This window comes from Oryctolagus cuniculus, chromosome 3 (genome assembly GCF_051225735.1).
Source record: "Oryctolagus cuniculus isolate XC-2025 breed Fujian yellow rabbit chromosome 3, ASM5122573v1, whole genome shotgun sequence".
NCBI lineage: Eukaryota > Metazoa > Chordata > Mammalia > Lagomorpha > Leporidae > Oryctolagus > Oryctolagus cuniculus.
Genome location: NC_142869.1, coordinates 167,646,583 through 167,665,603, shown reverse-complemented (window position 1 = coordinate 167,665,603; position 19,021 = coordinate 167,646,583). Strand labels below are relative to the sequence as shown.

Sequence of the window (19,021 nt, the reverse complement as noted above, 5' to 3'; positions counted from 1 at the left end):
TGTAGAACAAGCTCCCCTTCGGCCTCCCTATTGTGTTTGTAAATCTTAGAATACTTTCCCCACCTGTCACCCCGCAGGCAGAAACACCTTGCTGCAGCTTCTGTCCCAACTGCCCGACCTTCCTGCTCCGGGAGCTCACCTCCAAGCTGCCCAAACGTTCCCTTCTTATAGGAAGCTTCCTTCTTCGCTCTGGGTCTCAGGACTCCTCCCCAGTGCAGGGTCGGTGCACACCCCATGGCTGGTCTGTCCCAGCTCCCTTCAATCTATTACTGGGTCAGTCAGTCCCTACAACACTCGGCTGCCTGGGCTAACCTGGGATCGGGTTTTTTAGCCTAGTTCTCCTGTTGATGAGTGGAGCCGAGATGCAAGTCAGGTCTGAGCTGAGAGCACACCCCGGGCCACTGTTGGCCTAGACGGTGCTTTTGTATAGACCTGGGACGGTGTCCCTGTGAGAGGGACACAGTCTGCCTGTAACAGTACGTAGACGACAGCGGGGACAGGGCCAGAAGCCCTCTGCTTCGTTCCCTGGAGCCCAGAGACAGGCAGCCAGCACTGATACTCACCAAGACCTTGATCTCCTTGGCTTTGCAGACCACCTCAATGGGAGGCACAGAAAAGATTACCTCAGGTCGATGTCTCACATGGAAGAAGAACTGCCAAGCAGACAAGGCAGAGAGTAAAGCAAGATTTATCTAAGTCAGAGACCTCCAGCCAGGGTAGCCTGGAGGGGGCTCCAAGAAAGACAAAACCCAAAGGGGCTGGTGGTACTGGGGTTGTTAGGCACAGTTTTGGGGAAGAAACTGTCAATCAGTACAAGGCAGCGACAAACCCATCAAAAGACCTGAGTTGTGATCTTTTTACCTTGTCTGGCTTGCTCAGGAAAAAACAATGGAGCCATCAGAAGCCATCCCACGCACTGGGATGCCTAATTTGTTTTACAGCAAAGGAATCACCTTACAGAAGGAATCACCACTCCCTTGCTATTCTCATGGTAAAATTGGAAATTCCTAAGAAATGGAGCAGGCATTTTTGACGTTGCTAAAGGTAACTCTTGGAGAAGGCAAGCATTTTGCCCCCTAAATTTCCACTGAGACCAACCAACCTGACTGTGCACCAAGGGAGGTGTTTTTACAAGGGGACTTCAAAAAGTTCATGGGAAATGGAACTCCAAGATAATTTTATCTTGATGCAAAAAAAAAAAAAAATTGAAGTCCAAATTCATTTTTCATCGTACTTGCCTACTGGTCGACAGTCTGAAGACTCTGGGTATGTGTCGCTCCCCAGGGGGCCATCAGACTCCCAAGTGCCCTCTGCTATCTCTCTTCCCCCAGCCACCAACTGCTGCAGAGCCTTGCGGGCTCCTGATGGACAGACTCCTGACTTGGAAGGACTCTTGAGTCCCCAGATGACCCTGTGGGGCAGAGCCCAAGCCCATCACGCTGTGACACGAGTGACAAATGCAACTGCATTGGGGTTCAGCCCCCCGCATTTTGAAGCTGCTGCAGCACCCTTGACCCACCCTAATGCATGTCCATCGTATTTTGCCTCCTTTCAACGGGCCTGCCTGACAAGATTCAGGTGACCTCTGGTTAAAAGCAGTAAGGCTCTGGCCCAAGACAACCGAGGCTGCGTGTTGGTGAAATGGCGCCGTCTTATCTAAAAGCACCACCTCAAGCCCCGGACGGCATCTTGGGCTCTGGCCCGGCCACCACACTGTACACTACGTTCTGCCTTTCAGGACCCAGCCTGGCTTACTAGGAGTCAGGTGACCAGATGGCCCAACCACAAGCGTCAGCTCCACCCCGCACTCCAGCGAGATGCACGGCTCCCACTTCCCCTGCAAGATTGTAAAAGGAACTGCTTCCCCACACACGTGCTCACTCTCCTCTCGACTCCTCTCTCTTTTCACCCTCTTGCTCCAGCCTGCTGGGTTTCCCCCACCTGACAATAAACCGTTCCTTTAACTCCGGTGTTCGGTGTGTTTTGTGGTGGCCTTCCACTGTGGTAGGCCATTCCATGTCCTTATTCCTTGAAGGAAAGTTTGCACCTCTAAGATAATCATTGGAAATGTTCCAGGTAAGAAAACTAAGGTGCATGGCTTGCCTTGGGTCACAGAGCGAAGGCTAAAACCCAAAGCTCATGATGCTGGGCCCTGGGCCCTGTGCTCTCCCTAAACGAGACAGACACACCTATGTGGTAAGCGCTCACACTGAGACCATAGTGGAGGTTGCTGGCGCCCCCCACTGCACAGACTCCACTGCCAGCCATTTCCAGACTGCGGGATCCCAACCCAGGAGTGGTGGAGCTATGGTGACGTCCTCCAGGTGCTCTCGGCCAAACCCCTCCTGGAAGTTGTGAGCTGGCCTTGGGCGTGGCCACCTCCTGAACATAATGTCACTTCAGGCAGGGGCTCCGAGTGACCCTTTTCACAGGAGTAGAGAGCACACAGCACCCCTGCTTCCCTCCTCTGGCTCCCTCCAAGTTCCCACCTCCTTTCTAAAAACACGCTCGTCTCCAATCCAGATGAAATTAGCATTTGTCCTTGTATTCGTGGCTGCGTCTGAATGGGAAAGAAAAAAATCCAAGAGAAAGAGAGATAATGAAAGGTCCCATCTAAATGGCACTGGAGTGGAGAACAAGGCATTGAAAGGCCTGCGGGCTTAGTGCGGCCTCTCCACAGGCAGCTTTGAACAAAAGCCTGCCGGGGAGGGAGTGTGGTCTGGCAGTGGCCAGCCTGCAGAGCAGAGAACCAGAGAGCAATTGTAACTCCATTCCTATTCACGAGGCAGTTTTCTCAGAGAAGCAAGAAGCTGTCTGCCTGACACCGAGCCTCCATGTCCCCAGCTCGGGAAAAGCGAATGACTAAAAAGTCACAGGAAGTTGGCAGCGCCATTTCATGTCATCAGTGTACTTCGCGGAGGCTGGAAGCCAGAGAGGGACAGGACGCGCCCAGAAGCTCCCCACAGCTCACTGATGGCAGAGACCAGCGGAACTGGGGTCTCCAACACTAGGCCGGAGCTCAGCCCTGCCTCCTTTTCCCTGTATAAGGAGTGCCGGGGACAACAGCCTAGAAAGGGCACAGGGAGAGGCTGGGAGCATATCTTCCCCAAGGACCCTGACTATCGCGGTGGATTTCCACCTGCCTGAGTGCAGTTCTGTCCACAAGCAGAGGACACAGCCGAAGACGCCCTGGAGTACTTCAATCCTGGGTTGTAATCATCAGGGGGTTGATTGTGGAGGCCTTGGAAGAAGCTGGGGGTCAGGTGGTCCTGGATTCTTAACTCACCCTGAACCTGAAGGTGCTGGCCCACCTGCTTCATAAAATTATCTTGAAGATTTGATGAAATAATATGATCCAAAAATCTTAGTTTCCTTTACCTAAACTGTAGAGAGGGGAACCTCTACCTGAGTCTTATCCCGGTCCTTTGCTTCACTTTAGAATCGTTTCAGCAAACTAGAACTCGGGGAAGTTCAATGGCATGAACAGCAGAACTCTGCGCTCTAAGCCAGCTTGGCCTCTGTGTCACCTGACGTAGGCCCATGAAGACCCACAGACTCCCCAAGACTCCCCAGGCTCAAAGAAGTGTCAGCTCAGCCCGAGGCAGCCACGGTTCTGCTTGCCTGTGGCTCTGCAATGGCCTCTTCCCAAAGCCCCCCACCCCGTGCGGATCCTGAGTCTGGAGGGGCAGGCAGGTGGCTGAGGGCTCAGCGGTCTCCCTAACACCCATCACCATCAGGAGCTTTCCCAGATCTCTTGTCTTGCAGCCATCCAGGGGATGCTGTGCAGACTCTAAGGATTCGCACCAGAGTCACTGAATCAGACTTCGCAGAAGGGACCCGGGAAGCTTACGCACCTTGATCCACCCTGAACTACTAGCATCCCAGGCACTGCAAATAAGATCCAAACACCTTTGCACCACCTGCAGGGTCTCTACCCTCCCCATGCACCACTGCAGACAAAACTGGCCCGCTCTGGGTTCCTCATGCCTAGCTCCTTCCTACCTCGGGGCCTTTGCACTTATTGCCTGAGCTCCCCATGACTGAGTTCTCTTCATTATTGAGGTCCCAGACAGCTCCTTTGAGAGCTGTCCTGTGTGACACTGACCTTGGCCAATCGAGTTCCTTTCTTACCAGCAGAGTGCCCTTGCAGACAGGCCTCCTTCTGTACCTCCAGCAACTAGAACAAGGTCTAACGTATCATAGGCGCCCGATAAACACTTGTTGAATGACTGGTTGAGTCCCGTCTCCCTGTTCCGTTCTGGGATTCTCACACTCGTCAGTTTGTTCATTACCTATCTCCTCCACGAGACCGAGATTTCCCTGACAGCAGAAGCTGCTTCGGTCTTGTTTCCAGCACATCCTCAGTGCCTAGCAGAGCATCTGCCCCCTGGCAGGTGTTCAGAACGGAGCTGGCGAATGAGGGGGTGAATGAACTAATGCTTGAGAATCCTTAAGCTGGGACCTCCATTACTGAGGATGAGATTACTGTTGCCGTCACCAAACATATTTCTAGCCACCGTGCAAAAAGCTGAAACATTTTTAGAGGCATAAAACACATGCCTGCCTTCCCCCAAAATTGTCCACAGATTCATGAGGGAGACGGAAGCACACACAGAATGATTGCTAATGCCCGCTAAGGTGTGAGCCAGTTTGTAAGGCACAAAATCAGTAGCTCCCTCAAATCGGACAAGCGGGGAGCCTGTGGGGAGGAGGTGATGCTTGAACCAAACCCTAAATGAAAATGGAAGGGCAGAGAACAGGGAAGGTTTGAAGGCAGGTGGCATCGGAGAGAAGGCTCACGGGTGGGAGGTGGGGAGATGCTGAGCCCAGGAAAGCCGGGTGACATGGAGTTTGCTGTTGATCCACAGGCCCACGGTTTCCCGAACACTGCACGTGGAAGCAGCCCCTGTCTTCTTAGGAAGACCCTTTCTAAACAAGCCACACAGAGAGCAGGCACTCATTCATGTGGAAGGAATAAAGCTTTGAACTAAAAAATCATGGGAAGTCCACACTTACTCCAGAAACACAAAGCAAAGATTGAACACTGTTTAGAAAGCATGTGAGAAAAGGTTACCCAAATCACATACGCAAGGCTTTTCTTAAAAAGCTAATAGATTTCATTTGGAAGGGAGCAGCTTTAAGTTTACACTGCGGAAAAACGCAAGTAAAATGTGTGTATCCCCTCACGTGCCCCTCCACGCCCCCTATGCTGAACATCCTGTTAGTGTGGACTCCTTGTCCCAGCGGCTGAAGCAATCTTGAAACACCATCATTAACCCACGATTAACTAAAACCTGACTTTGGTGCTAACGCTTGGTGTTGCCCTTCTGTGGGTTTCGGAATGTAGAAGAAATGAAATCATCAACACACTTCCACGGCCTGCTGTGGTCTGAACCATGTTAATTCCTGCAGACACAACCCCACAGCCTCCTGTTGAGGGTTTGTCCTTGAATCCTACAGCTGATATATCGAGGACCGGTGCTGGATTCAACTGCGGTGTCGGGGAGGACCTGCGTCGCGGGGGACCTGCCCTCGGAGGGCAGCAGTGGTCAGAGGGTTGGCCACGTGCGCTGGGTGCTCACCCCGTGATCACCCCCTCTGCTATCCTCCAGGCCCACCAGAAGAATACACCCAGGGGCTGCCTGATCTTGAACAGTGAGCCCCCAAAACTGTGAGCTTCAATAAGCCCTCTTCCTTCCTAAGTCTCCTCTCTAAGGGGCTTTAGCTAAAGGAACAAAACACCGAGTGACACAGCACCTTGCTGATGGGAGTGGGGCCATCATGATTATCTACCTGAAGATGTGGCAGAGCCTTTGAGACTGCCTTCCTGGGAAGGGCGGGACAAGGTGGGGGGAGCCAACGTGGGGCCCCCACCATCTGATCTAGAGACCAGCCCTGGGGCATTTCTCTCTTCCGGAGAAAGCCTAGAATGCCGTCAGCAGAACATTACAGGCCATTCTGAGCAGGACTTAGGAGACCCCAACAGTACTGGAAACGTGGATGGCATGGGTCATGCCAACGACTTTCCAGATGAAAATGAGGATTCTATCCAGAACTGGGTGAAACTCGTTACCTGCTGCAAAGAGGGCTGGTTTGCCTCGAAGCAACTTGGGTTGCAGAAGGGATGTCCCTGGTTGCTATGAATAAGTTTTACAGTGAGAACCAGGGGCAAAAGGGAGCAGAGTAGAAGATTTGGGGCCAGTGCCGTGGCTCACTAGGCTAATCCTCCACCAGCAGTGCCGGTACTCCGGGTTCTAGTCCTGGTTGCGGTGCCAGTCCTGTCCCGGTTGCTCCTCTTCCAGTCCAGCTCTCTGCTCTGGCTGGGGAGGGCAGTGGAGGATGGCCCAAGTGTTTGGGCGCCTGCACCAGCGTGGGAGACCAGGAGGAAGCACCTGGCTCCTAGCTTCAGATCGGCGTAGTGCGATGGCTGTAGTAGCCATTTGGGGGGTGAACCAATGGAGGGAAGACCTTTGTCTGTCTGTCTGTCTGTCTGTCTCTCTCTCTCTCTCTCTAACTCTGCCTGTCAAAACTAAATAAATAAATAAAATAAAAAATATTTTGAAAATCTGGCCAGGGATGGCAGGAATGAAAGACTTGTTCAGGACAGGGACATGAGGTGGAGAAACTGGATTCCAAAGAGATAAGCATTGGTCAGAGGGAGATGTGTGTGGGTCAGAGGGAGATGTGTGTGCTAACAGGCAAGGCAACGGCAGAAAGTTCCTGAAGGCAGAGGTCTTTGAGACAGCCCCTCCTATCGCAGCCCCAGGAAAGGTTAGATGTGGTTTTCAGGGTTTTCCAGGGCAGAATCCTTATAGGAAGGAGCCCCAGGACACCAGGCGTGGCCAGGCCAGCTCTGAGTTCTGACCTGCTGGCAACATGCCGCACGGTGTGCGCAGCTGGGCTTCAAGCAGGCCCAGGTGTGGCTCCTGCAGGGGGCACACCTTGGCATGGTCCCTGTGACTCTGGTCTTGCAGCTGTGCAAACTGCAATAGTGATGGGGTCCTGGGGCTTCCATCAAGACTCAAAGGAAATCCTGGGAAGCCAGGCTGAGCCATGGCACAGGGTGAGGAGCCCCTGCCTGGAGCAAAGCACGGTGAAGCTGTGAGATAGAGAGCTACGGAGGAAATCCCGGGAAAGCAGAGGTGGCAGCAACGTGAGACAGCTGCACGCGGCGTGCCAGGCAAGCCTGGGAAAGCAGCAGGCATCTACATGCGCCTTGGAAAGCACCCACGTGGGCAGAGACCAGCTGAGCCACGGAAGCGTGGGCAGCATGGAGATTTCAGAGGATGTTTCCGACAAACTCGGGGCCCAGACAGAGACTGACCTCAGAGGCAGAGGCATTGCCACATGGAAATGTGGCATTGGAGCCACTGCAAGGAGTCCCCAGCCGGGCAAGGCTTGGTGTGGACCTTTGGGACTTAATGTTTCTCCTGCTGGTTTTCAAGTCATGCTTTGGCCCGATCTTTCCTACTGTTTTGTCTCCCCCTTTTGGAACAGAGCATACACCCTGTGCCTGTCCCGCCTTTGTGTCTCGGAAGTGCATCACTTGCGTTTGACTCTACAGTTAAGTGAGTTTCCTTGAATCTCAAAAGATTTTGGACTTCTGAATTAATGTTGGAGTCCTTTAAGAGTTTAGGACTTTGGAGGTGAAGGGATTATATGTTGTACATGAGAAAGACATGAATTGGGGGAGCCTGGGGTGAAAAGTTATGTTCTGAGCAGGACTTGGCTCCCAACTCATGCACACGTTTAAATCCCAAAGTCTTATGCTAACAGTTAATGGATTAATGCCACTGGCTGATGGAGTAAGGGGCGGGGGGGCTTGCTTCAGTTGTAGTCCCTGGGAGAGGGCCTAGTGGCTCTTATTCTGCTTCCTGCCTCACTGCGCGATCAGCCCTCCTCCACTCACGTCTCACCAGAGGATCGATCTTGGGCTGTGAACCTCCAAAACTGTATGCTTCCTTCCTCAGTAGCTGCCCTCAGTTGGGTTAAGGTAAAGAGAGGCTGGTGGGTACACAGCCCTGAAGATCGCTTGTGCTTCTCCTATTCATCACACCCTTCCTCCCCCAAACAAAAGGCTTTGAAAAACAGCTGGGTTTTATTTTTCTTGTCACATTGATGACAATGGCAATTACCTGCATTGGAGAGTGCTGTGTGTTTACTGGACCTGCTGGGTGTGCTTGGAGCACGCAAAGAGGACTGAGCCCCCATTCTGTGTGTGGGGGAGGTCCTGCAGATGGGGAGCCACTGCCTGGGTATCAGGAAGCCATAGCAGAATGTTGACCAGAGCTTATTAGGATGGGGTTTGGGTCTTGGTAGGTTCACCAGCAGCCTTGCAGACTTGGGAAAATGGAGCCTGGAGGGAAAAGGATGGGTGAGGAGGTTGGAGGCACTTGCAGGTGCTCCGAGATGTGTCATCCTCTGCCCAGAGGTGGGCGCCATTTGATGAATAGAGATGTTGATCCCATCCCCCACCCAGGCCCTGTGACAGCACAGCACTAAGAACCAGCAGTGATTCCCCAGACGTAAATGTGAGCCAAACTGCACCTGCAGGTTGACTTTCCAACCAGAGATTCCTCCGTGAACTCTACACAGTCCGGCAGCCTGGGCCCTAGACTCTACCAAGCAACCAACACGCTGGTGAATCTCCTCCTTGTGCGTGTTGGAACCACCCTGCCACGCACCCTGGTCCCCACTCTCTGTGTTATTGACACGACTCAGTCGTAAAGCACCCCTCCAGAGACACCATTTTTAGTTGTCACGTAATATTCCCCCACTCTCAGAGTTCACCATTCTCCTCTTGTTGGACACTTAGGGAGTTGCCAATACTTCAGTATTACAAATAGCACTGGCACATAAATCTCCGTGCACATCTCTGATTCGTTCCTTGGGGCAGAACCTCAGTGTGATTGCTGGAGTGTTTGCCATTTTGATGGATTTTGCGTCTCACCGTTCCACCCTCCCTGGTATTCTGATGGCAAAAGAAAGACGTCCATGAAGGGACGCATGGGGAAGAAAGTAGAACTGAGCGCCGGCTGCCGAGCACCAGTGGAGAGGACACACGTTTCCCGAGGGCCGATCTGGGCAGCAGGCGAGGCTATTTTTATTTGTGGTGTTTATCTGACCTCTTCTATCCAAAGGAGACTGACCAAGAAAGGGAAGAACTAATCATATCCCAGGAAGATGTCAGAGGGTGTGGGGAAAAGGACACATCCAGGAGTGTAGGGATTTAGCTGCCCATGCGTGAAAACAGGAAGAGTAAGGGGCTTCTCACTGTCAGGGTCCCCTGCTCCCAGGGTCGCCAGAGAATAAGTACACAGACCGCCCAGCTCAGTTGGAATTTCTAAAAGTGATGGTTCATTTTTCTAGCACAAGTGTGCCCTATGCAAGAAGAAATCCATTCTAATATCGTGAACATGCTGGATTTTTGTTCGCTAAGTGTGGCAGCCCTACTTGCTGCATAGTAACTGCAGGCCAGCTATCACACGGCAGGGGTGGCTGGAATATGAACTGGAGGCGGCATTACAACCCAGAATTGAGAGCAGGAGTTAAATGAGGCCATGAGTGCAGCTGCTTATCAACAAGGCAGTTTCCTTGGGGAATGTCAGTCCAAGGATGGCCACTCTCGGGAGAGCAACAGGGAGATCCTGCAGCCTGGGGCTCCTGGCGGGGGTGTGCGAGGCTCACGGGGTGGGAGAAGGAGACAGCACACGTGGCTACAGCAAGGAAAGCCCTGTGCTGCCAGTTTCCCAGAGACACACGGGGCAGGCAGCTGAAGACAGACTGAGGCTGCAGAGTTTGGAAAGTGTTCTCTCCCCAGCCTTGCTCCTGCCAGCAAACTGCTTTGTTTAAAGGAGGAAAAGAAGAAGGAGGCACCTCTCTACACACACACACACACAACTACCTTCCTCGGGCTGTGCCTGGCCATGCCTTGCCCAATCTGCTTTAACTTCACCAGGTAATGGTTTCTAAAGTAGGGGTTTATATGCAACCAGAGAAAATGCTCTGCTCCTTATTATATAGCTATAGTGTTTTTTGCAGACAGATTGTGAGCAAACAAGGTTAAATGCGCACACACGCATGCACAGGTGAATGAATAAGCCTCTGATTTCGGCTGCAGGACCCTCAGCCTGAGCTCATTTCTTTTTTTTTTTTTTTTAAGATTTATTTATTTATTTGAGAGGCAGTGTTACAGACAGAGGGAAAAACAGAGAGAGGTCTTCCATCCACTGATTCACTCCCCAGAGGCCGCAGTGTCCGGAGCAGCGCCATTCAGGTCTCCCACGCGGGTGCAGGGGCCCAAGGACTTGGGCCATCTTCTACTGCTTTCCCAGGCCACAGCAGAGAGCTGGATCAGAAGTGGAACAGCCAGGACTCGAACCAGCGCCCACGTGGGATGCCAGTACACACAGTGCCAGCCCCTGAGGTCCTTTCTTAGATTGGTCTTGGCTCTTGCACTTGCTGTCACTCTCTCTTTGTCCTGTCTCCTGTTCACTACATTTCTGCCTTGTTTGTTTTCTTTACCTTTATGTTTTCCTAATACTGTGCTTTCTTGGTTTTCTTATTATTCCATCTCTCTCTCTCTCTCTCTCTCTCTCTGAGGCTGAAGAATGAACCCATTTATTTAATGGATTGTGAAAATGCAAAGGTGGCAAGTGTTAGTTGGCCCGGGAAGTCATCTCCGAAATCTAGATGAACGAGCTTCTCTGTGGGCAGCCACAGGTAGTCACTCCCTTTGTTTACACTTAAACATATGAATGGAGACTTCCCGGCACAGACAATTAGGCTAGGGGAGATTCCGGGAAGAGGCAGGAGGAACCTAAACCTTTCACAAGAGATGATATTTGTATCAGTCACACCTGTAACCTGCATTTATCACCTAAGTGTTTTTATTGTAACCTTAAGAGCCGTTTTGATATGTAAATCTTTTGTGCTCCTCCTTGTAAACAACTGGTCATGTTTAAATACTACTGCATTTATTCAATAAACGAGCCTTGATCAGGACTTGTCTTGGCTCCATTCTTTGCGTCCTTGTCCCCGCATTCCCACTCTCTGTTTCAGGAAGACCCAGTTCATTGTGCCGCAGGCCGGCACAAATGGCGCCCGAACAGGGACCTGAGAATTAGAGAAGCAGTGAGGAACCTGGATTCACGGAGTCGCGACTATAGAGGTATACAATTTGTGGTGAGTACCCGACACCAAAATTGTGGAGATTTATTTTGAGCAGGCATTATGGGACAAGCATCGGGAAAAATCCCCCAGTAGTAAAGGCAGTTAAGGTATTATTGCAGACGCAAGGAATAGGGTTAAAAAAGAAAGTAATAGAGCAATTTATAGAAACCATAGAAATTTCATGTCCTTGGTTTATTGAAGAAGGCCTTGTAGATGAGATGCATCGGGAGGACATGAGAAAATTGAGGAAGCCAGAAGCTGTGATGGCGAGGATAATCGATCCTGCCGATCCTCTAGTTCTATGGAAAAAGTTACTCCCTCCGCCCCTCCCTTTAAATTACTTATAAAAAATAATGATAAAAAATTATCCCTTTGTCAAGAAGGGGAATGTTTGCCAAATATCTTAAAAAAGAGTATCACTCAAACCCTGAGAAAAGCAGCACAGCAAGGCCAGGAGGAAGCCAAAATCTTTTGATGCTTTTCCAGTGAAAGTATATACAGAAGATGGCCAAGAAATGCCAGTCACCATCCAGTCCCCTTTAAAATGTTAAAAGATTGAAAATCTGCTTGTGATGCATATGGGCCCACTGCTCCCTATACCTCTGGCCAGGAGAAAGAGAGAGGAAAAATTCCACAGGTATCTTGACTTAGAGAAAAGTCTTAATTCGATAACTCTTTCCAACCTGACAAATGTTTTTCCATCTTCGCAGCTTGTGGTAGTTCTGGTATGTCTTGAAAAGCTTTTGTATGCTATCAACTATCTGTTTTAATTGAGTGGTTGCAGTAGCCCTGATTGGATCTGGCTCTGGTTGAAGATCTCAACTTGGTGGCTGTGTTAATTAGACTAGGCGCTATGGAGGTTCCCAGCACTCTTGGTGAAACAGCGCACCTACCCAACCCCATGGCCAGCCCTGCTAGGCCCTGGCGTGTGCAGTCTTCCCTGTAAATGAGGGACCACAGCCTTTCTCTACACTTTATTCCAGCCAATGTGGCCTGCCGCACCCAAGCAGGCCTAGCCAGATATCTCTTGGGAAAGGGCTCCCCAGGGCCGCTTTTTTAGTCTCCATTTCCAATTCAATAACCTCCTCACTAGGAGGGGGGCAGGAAAAATATCTCTGGCTACTGCTGGCCTTACCTAAGGGAGCAAGAACCTTAATCCATTAAAGCTTTCCAACTTGATGGGTTTTTCTCTTTACAGTTAATAAAAACTTAAAGCAATGGGCTCATACGCTGATAATCAACTCTTTTCTGTACTGCTGTAGCTAACTTATCTGAGAGTTTTCATGTGTCTTGAAGGTTTCGCATTTTTCTATTGCCAGTATGAGTCTTGATTGGAAAAACTACAATACGAAGCTGTTTACGTTATTTGCCTGTCTTTAATGTTTGAGTGATTACCTAACACTGATCAGATCTAGCCCACAGCCTTGGTTAAACGTACTAATTTTTGACTAAAATGGTTTGACTCACTGATAGTTAAAATTCTAAACCGAGTCTTTCAACTTTGGGGCTTCCAGTCGGATCCCTGGAACTCTCAAAGGATGGGACTCTAAATTTGTTAAAGTAACAGCTGTTTGAGTCAATTCAAATTATACAAAGTGTATTAAAATGTAGTAAATAGTAAATGATGTCATATCTATGTTGTATACATGTTTTTGCTTTTCAGCTAGAGTAGTCTTATAAAAATGAGAGTAAAATCTTTGTATACAAGCCTTTATGTTGTTAACTAAAGTAAGCCAATACAGATTGGTTCAGAAAATTGGGCTAATGCAAACGCCCTTTGGTTTGCTTACTCAGTTTTACATGTCTTTGATATGCTTTAAACTTGTTTCTCTTAAGGATGAAGATCTTTTCAAAGTTGTAAATATGCACTAGTGACTGTGTTTGCTGCTCAAGTGGTGTTATCCTTTTGTTACTTAAAAGCATGGAAATGTAATTTTGACTTTTAATTCAGATATTGGTGTGGTATTCATTAATAACTCAGTGTCTTAAGTTATCTAGGCATCGGTGCTAAGTAAAACATGAAAAATGTATTATGTGTACTTTTAACATCTTAAATTTGATAAGAGAGACTGTTTAAGTTTGTCAGCATGTATTCTCATAGATTGTCCACACATGACAATTCAAGACTGTAAAACTAACTACAGGTATAAAGTTTCAGAAGGTGTGAGCAAGTCATGAAAAGTTGTAAAAAGTTTACGAATTTAAAACATTGTTTACAGAGTTTTCTATAAGTTAAATGTTAATGCCAAAATTACACTAACCTAAAGTTGAAGTATGATCTTCTGTTATAACAATGGGATTTTTAAAAATGTGTACTAATGTTAGTAATTATCTGGAAATGGTCTCAATTGTAAATCTTAATCTGTTGTTGCAAAAACTGTAACGTCTCTTTTTAACAGTGTCTGCTTAATCAGTTACTCTGCCATTTCTAAAGTTAGGTCGTGTAAGCTCTTTTTAACTCTGTTAAATAGTTCTGAGTTATGTGATAATTTCGTGTGCTAATTCCTACATCCAAGGTTTTTATTTCCGGTTTATTCAACAAGAAACATAGAATCCATATTCTGCCAAAGTAATCTGTGTACTCTATTGTCTGTTAAGTTATGATTGACAAAAAGCATTAAGTCTTAAAAAGTTATGTTAAATAACATTATGATCAGATGTGATCTAAAAGTGTTAAAATTGCCCTGACTAAATGTTAAGGAATTCTATTTTGACCAGATACTCTAAATTCTCTTGGCACCTTTAACAGACTTTCTGAAAATCAAAGTTTTAAATTTTCTGGACTTTTGATACCTCCAGAGGGCCCCTGGAGATGTCAAAAGATATATCTCTCATCTTGCAGAGATAATAACCAATTGGGGTGTTTAGATTAAAAGTGGTGCCAAGATGTGAAATGATGCTAAACTTCAGCTATAAACGTGTTTCTTTCTAGCTGCTCCAGTCTCTGGCTCAGTAGCTAGATCCTATAAAGAGGGACTGACAAAGTCTAAAAAGCGTCCCGTGGTCATGATTTGCATCACCTCAATGCCCAAACCTTACGATTAAGATATGGAATCACCTGGAAACAGGCAAGGCAAATTGTAAAATCCTGCCCTTCCTGTGTCACATTTCTCCCGGTCCCTCATTATGGTGTAAATCCTAGAGGTTTTATGCCTAATCAGCTTTGGCAGATGGATGTTACCCATTTCCCTGAATTTGGTAAACTAAAATACATACATGTCTCTTTAGATACATGTTCAGGTTTTGTTTTTGCCGCCCCGCAATCCGGCGAGTCTGCCAAACATCTCTCATTGCCTTCAGGCCTTTGCTGTTCTAGGAACCCCTATACAGATAAAAACTGATAATGGCCCAGCGTATACTTCCAACTCTTTTAAGCACTTCTGTACTAACTTCCACATCTCATCACCGGGATTCCTTATAATCCCCAGGGACAAGGTATTGTGGAACGAGCACATGCCACATTAAAAATTATTTATAAAAAATAAAAAAGGGGGAATACAGGACCATGGCATATTCCCCACAAAAATGGCTATCACATACTCTTTTCATTTTAAATTTTTTTAATACTGGATAATCAAGGGAAATCTGCAGCTGATCGTCACTGGCATACTGAAACCGAAAGACAACAAGTCTACGTGAAGTGGAAAGACCCTCTAACTGCTCAATGGTATGGACCTGACCCTGTTTTAATATGGGGATGTGGACATGTTTCTATACTCTCGCAAAAAGACAATGGAGTACGATGGTTACCTGAGCGACTTGTGCAGCAAACAGACAATGTCACGAAGCAACCCCTTGATCTTCATTATGATAACATTGCTGATCGGGATCCCCCTGAAGATGAATGAAGCTTGCCGGCTCACATCAAACTAAGCCTAGGCCATGGACTCTGTTGGTACGCACCAGTAGTTCAAAATTGTTCATGCACTTATGATAATGGAATTAAAACAGCAGAATTTGTACAATGGGTAGGTAAGGAACAATCAAACCTTGTTCCGTACTGGGAGGGTTATAGTTGAAAACCAATGGCTTAATGTGACTGATCAATCGAAAAGGGAAAATACTGATTTTAGCATATCAAAACTGGTCACATTGACAGACTCGGGTATACCTTTGTCAATTCTAGAAAAGAAGCCTGGTTGATGTATTGGTCAAAACTGTTGAAGTAACTCTTATGGTCAATTCCTCCTTCTCTGTTGAAAGTAGCAATTTCTGGCTACATTTAGCTGCCATTAACTACTTACTACTGAAAGATCTTATAAGCTGTGACTTGATTATTATCTCAAATAATGTTCCTTACATAAAATATCTGGTACAGCAGCTAAAAGGTGAACTTCAGCATATGTTTCTAACTAATGTCTTTTCTTTTGGTGGATCTCAATGGACCCACTGGCTTTTGATGTTGCTGGGTCCTTTATTGCTGCTCCTGCCTTTTTGTCTGTGGCTCCCCTGTATATTCCAAGGCCTCTCTGTGCCATTTGGTACCGTTTGGTCTGAGATTTTAAAGTTGCATTCACAGCTTCACCCCCGAGCCAAAAAGGATGGCACTGAATTCCAATGACGGGTAAGACTCAGTCTCCTTGTACCAACCTAAGACAGGAGCCTCAGAGAATGTCTGGGGTGTCCAATGACGGGTAAGGACAAGAAGAGACACGGGCAACCTAAGACAGGAACAGTGCCTCAAAAAATAAAAAAAGGGGGAAATGTGGGCAGCCACAGGTAGTCACTCCCTTTGTTTACACTTAAACATATGAATGGAGACTTCCCGGCACAGACAATTAGGCTAGGGGAGATTCCGGGAAGAGGCAGGAGGAACCTAAACCTTTCACAAGAGATGATATTTGTATCAGTCACACCTGTAACCTGCATTTATCACCTAAGTGTTTTTATTGTAACCTTAAGAGCCGTTTTGATATGTAAATCTTTTGTGCTCCTCCTTGTAAACAACTGGTCATGTTTAAATACTACTGCATTTATTCAATAAACGAGCCTTGATCAGGACTTGTCTTGGCTCCATTCTTTGCGTCCTTGTCCCCGCATTCCCACTCTCTGTTTCAGGAAGACCCAGTTCATTGTGCCGCAGGCCGGCACACTTCTCCTGCAGACGAAGAAACTGAGGCACACAAAGGGGAGGGGGCTTTGTCAGCGTGGAATTCCATGCAGCTAGGACTGGGCAAGCTAAGGTGCAGTCATACCGGAGTAGGCAGGGTCCTGCGTCCAATGACCGGTATCTTTAGGGCTGTATAGGGGCAACATTGTGGCACAGAGGGTTAAGCCAACACCAGCAGCACCAGCATCCCATATGGGCACGTGTTCGAGTCCCATCTGCTGCACTTCCAATCCAGCTCTCTGCTATGACCTGGGAAAGCAGTAGAAGATGGCCCAAGTCCTTGGGCCCCTGTACCTGTGTGGGAGACCTGGGTGAAGCTCCTGTCTCCTCGCTTCTGATTAGTGCTCTGACCATTGAGGCCATTTTGGAAGTGAACCAGCAGATGGCAGATCTCTCTCTCTTTCAAACAAATAAATTAATCTTTTTATTAAAAAAAACAACAACAACAAAGCTACACAAGACACAGAGACACACAGCAAGAATGCCGTGTGACTGTGGAGGCAGAGAAGGGAGTGTCACTGCTGCAAGCAAAGAAATGCAAAGGACTGTGGACAACAGTCTGAAGCCAAGAGCGAGAGTGAGAGCAACACAGAGAGAGAGGAGTTCCTGCCAGCGCCTCCTTGCAGAAGGCTTGCTTTGGGACAGCTGCTCTCCCTGCTGTGTTTAAGTCACCTGGCTTGTGGCACTCTGTAGCCACAGGAGAGGGACGGACCTCCTCACACCCACACAGCTTCCGACACTGGAGGAAACCCTGCTTCTGGGCCATGCCCAAGACCAATCGACCAGGCACTTGGCCCTGAGCGAGTGAGGAGGGGCAGGAAGGGCTCTGGGTGCCGCAGGAGACGTGTTCCCTCGCCCCCCACCCTCAGCCAGCGTAGACCCCACTTCGAGCAGCAGCCTGCACTTGGCTCCGTCACAGGCTTCTGTCAGCTCCTCTCACCACAGTTATGGCAGGGGCTTGGCTGGGCCTGAGAGGCAGCGGCTCCCTGAGCCCAGAGGGGAGCTCCTGCCTGTAGGATTAGGGGAGGCGCTCTCCCCAAAAGCAAGATTGGGGGGTCAATGGCTAGGCCTCCGGGTGGCAGGCGGCTAGGGCTCTGGGTGGCAGGTGGCTGGGGCTCCAGGTGGCAGGCGGCTGGGGCTCTGGGTGGCCAATGGCTGGGCTCCAGGTGGCCGACAGGTGGGGCTCCGGGTGGCAGGTGGCTGGGGCTCTAGGTGGCAGGTGGCTAGAGCTCTGGGTGGCTAATGGCTAGGGTTCTGTGTGGCCGATGGCTGGGGCTCCAGGTGGTCAGGTGGCGGGGACTCTGAGGGACCTTCCACTTTGACACTGGGTAAGTTGCTTGGCTCCCAGAGAACTGAAATGTCCTTTCCATTTATAACAGGGGCAATAATCTGCCTTAGGTTGCGAGACCAAGGAAGTCTACTGGCAATTCAGCTCCCCTGTCCGATGCTTCTCTCACAGGTTCTAAAGATAGCAGGAGGCACATGAGGCTGTCCTGTGCAGTGAAGGATCTACCCTGCTGGGGTTGGTGTGGGGTGCTGTGGATTGCAATTAAATACTAGGAGTTGCATAACCCATGTGCGGCGAGACTGGCCCCAGTCCCCTGTAGAAGTTGATGGAGAGAGCGGGGCAGGGAGGGAGAATGAGCGGGGCGTGGGCTCAGGCGGAGAAGGGAGGAAGCATGGTCACACAGTGCTCAGGGCATTACCAATCTCCAGCCGGATCCCAGTCTCCCTCCTGCATCAATTCCTGGATAGTGCCTGGGGGCGGCTGATGACAACAGTGGATCTTCCGCCAGTGCCAGCGTTTAGGTTTCTTGTTCCCTTATTTCAGTTGAGTTCTGGAGTTCAGGGTCTTTGGGGCCTGGAGGGGCTGTGAAGCATCAAGAGTTCAAAGAATCGAAGAAAGGAAGCCTGTGCGTGCAACTCAAGAGGAAGCAGAGTCAGAATCGGCAGTTTCTGCCCCATTTCTTAAATTAAAAGATGGGGAAAGGGGGCAGGCTTTGTGCAGCTGGGTTAAGCTGAGCCGCCCACATCCTGTACAGGAGTGGCCTGGTTCAAGTCCTGGTTGCTCTGCTGCTGATCCAGCTCCCCGCTAATGCTCCTGGGAAGGCGGCAGAGGATGGCTAAAGCACTTGGGTTCCTGCCACATATGTGGGAAATCCAGATGGGATTCCTGGCTCCTGGCTTCAGCCTGGCCTAGCCCCAGCTGCAGTGGGCATTTGGGAAGTGAACCAGTAGATAGAAGTTCGTTCATTCGTTCTCTCTCTCTCTCTCTCTCTTCCCCCACCCTGTCACTCTGCCTTTCAAATACACAAGTAAATCATTAAAATATGAGTGTGATTCTTTTTCTTTTCATCCAGAAATGGGAGTGCAAGGGAACGGCCCCTTGTCAGTGTGTCACTTTTCCACGGAAGGCATGCCTCCCCCGCCAGTCCACGGGTGTGGGGAGCAGGGCCCTGTGGGGAGCAGGGCCCGTCTCCCGCAACATGGCAAAATAAGTACTGAGACTACTGAGACTAGACTAGATTACTGAGACTATTGAGATTAACTCTATGCACCTGATCTCCCACCATATGGCGCTGAGAGGGAGTAAACAAATCTTACACAGCTGCTTCGCTAATGAGCTGATTCCTGACCCAACCTCTGATTGGAGGAGAACAGCGTGCTCAGCACGCGGGCAGCAGAGCACGGATTGGTGGGAGAGGACTATAAAGGCGAGATAGAAGCCGCGCGGGGGGA

At 49.1% G+C, this 19,021-nt stretch overlaps 1 long non-coding RNA gene across 1 annotated transcript; it reads right to left on the bottom strand.

Moving 5' to 3' along the window:
- Positions 1-10,989: 10,989 nt before the first annotated feature.
- On the bottom strand, positions 10,990-16,675 carry LOC149127594 (uncharacterized). The gene is made up of 2 exons (XR_016231782.1): positions 14,569-16,675; positions 10,990-14,000 (listed from the first exon to the last, which is right to left on the bottom strand). It is a non-coding gene; the product is annotated as an uncharacterized LOC149127594 (long non-coding RNA).
- Between the last annotated feature and the right edge of the window lie 2,346 nt (positions 16,676-19,021).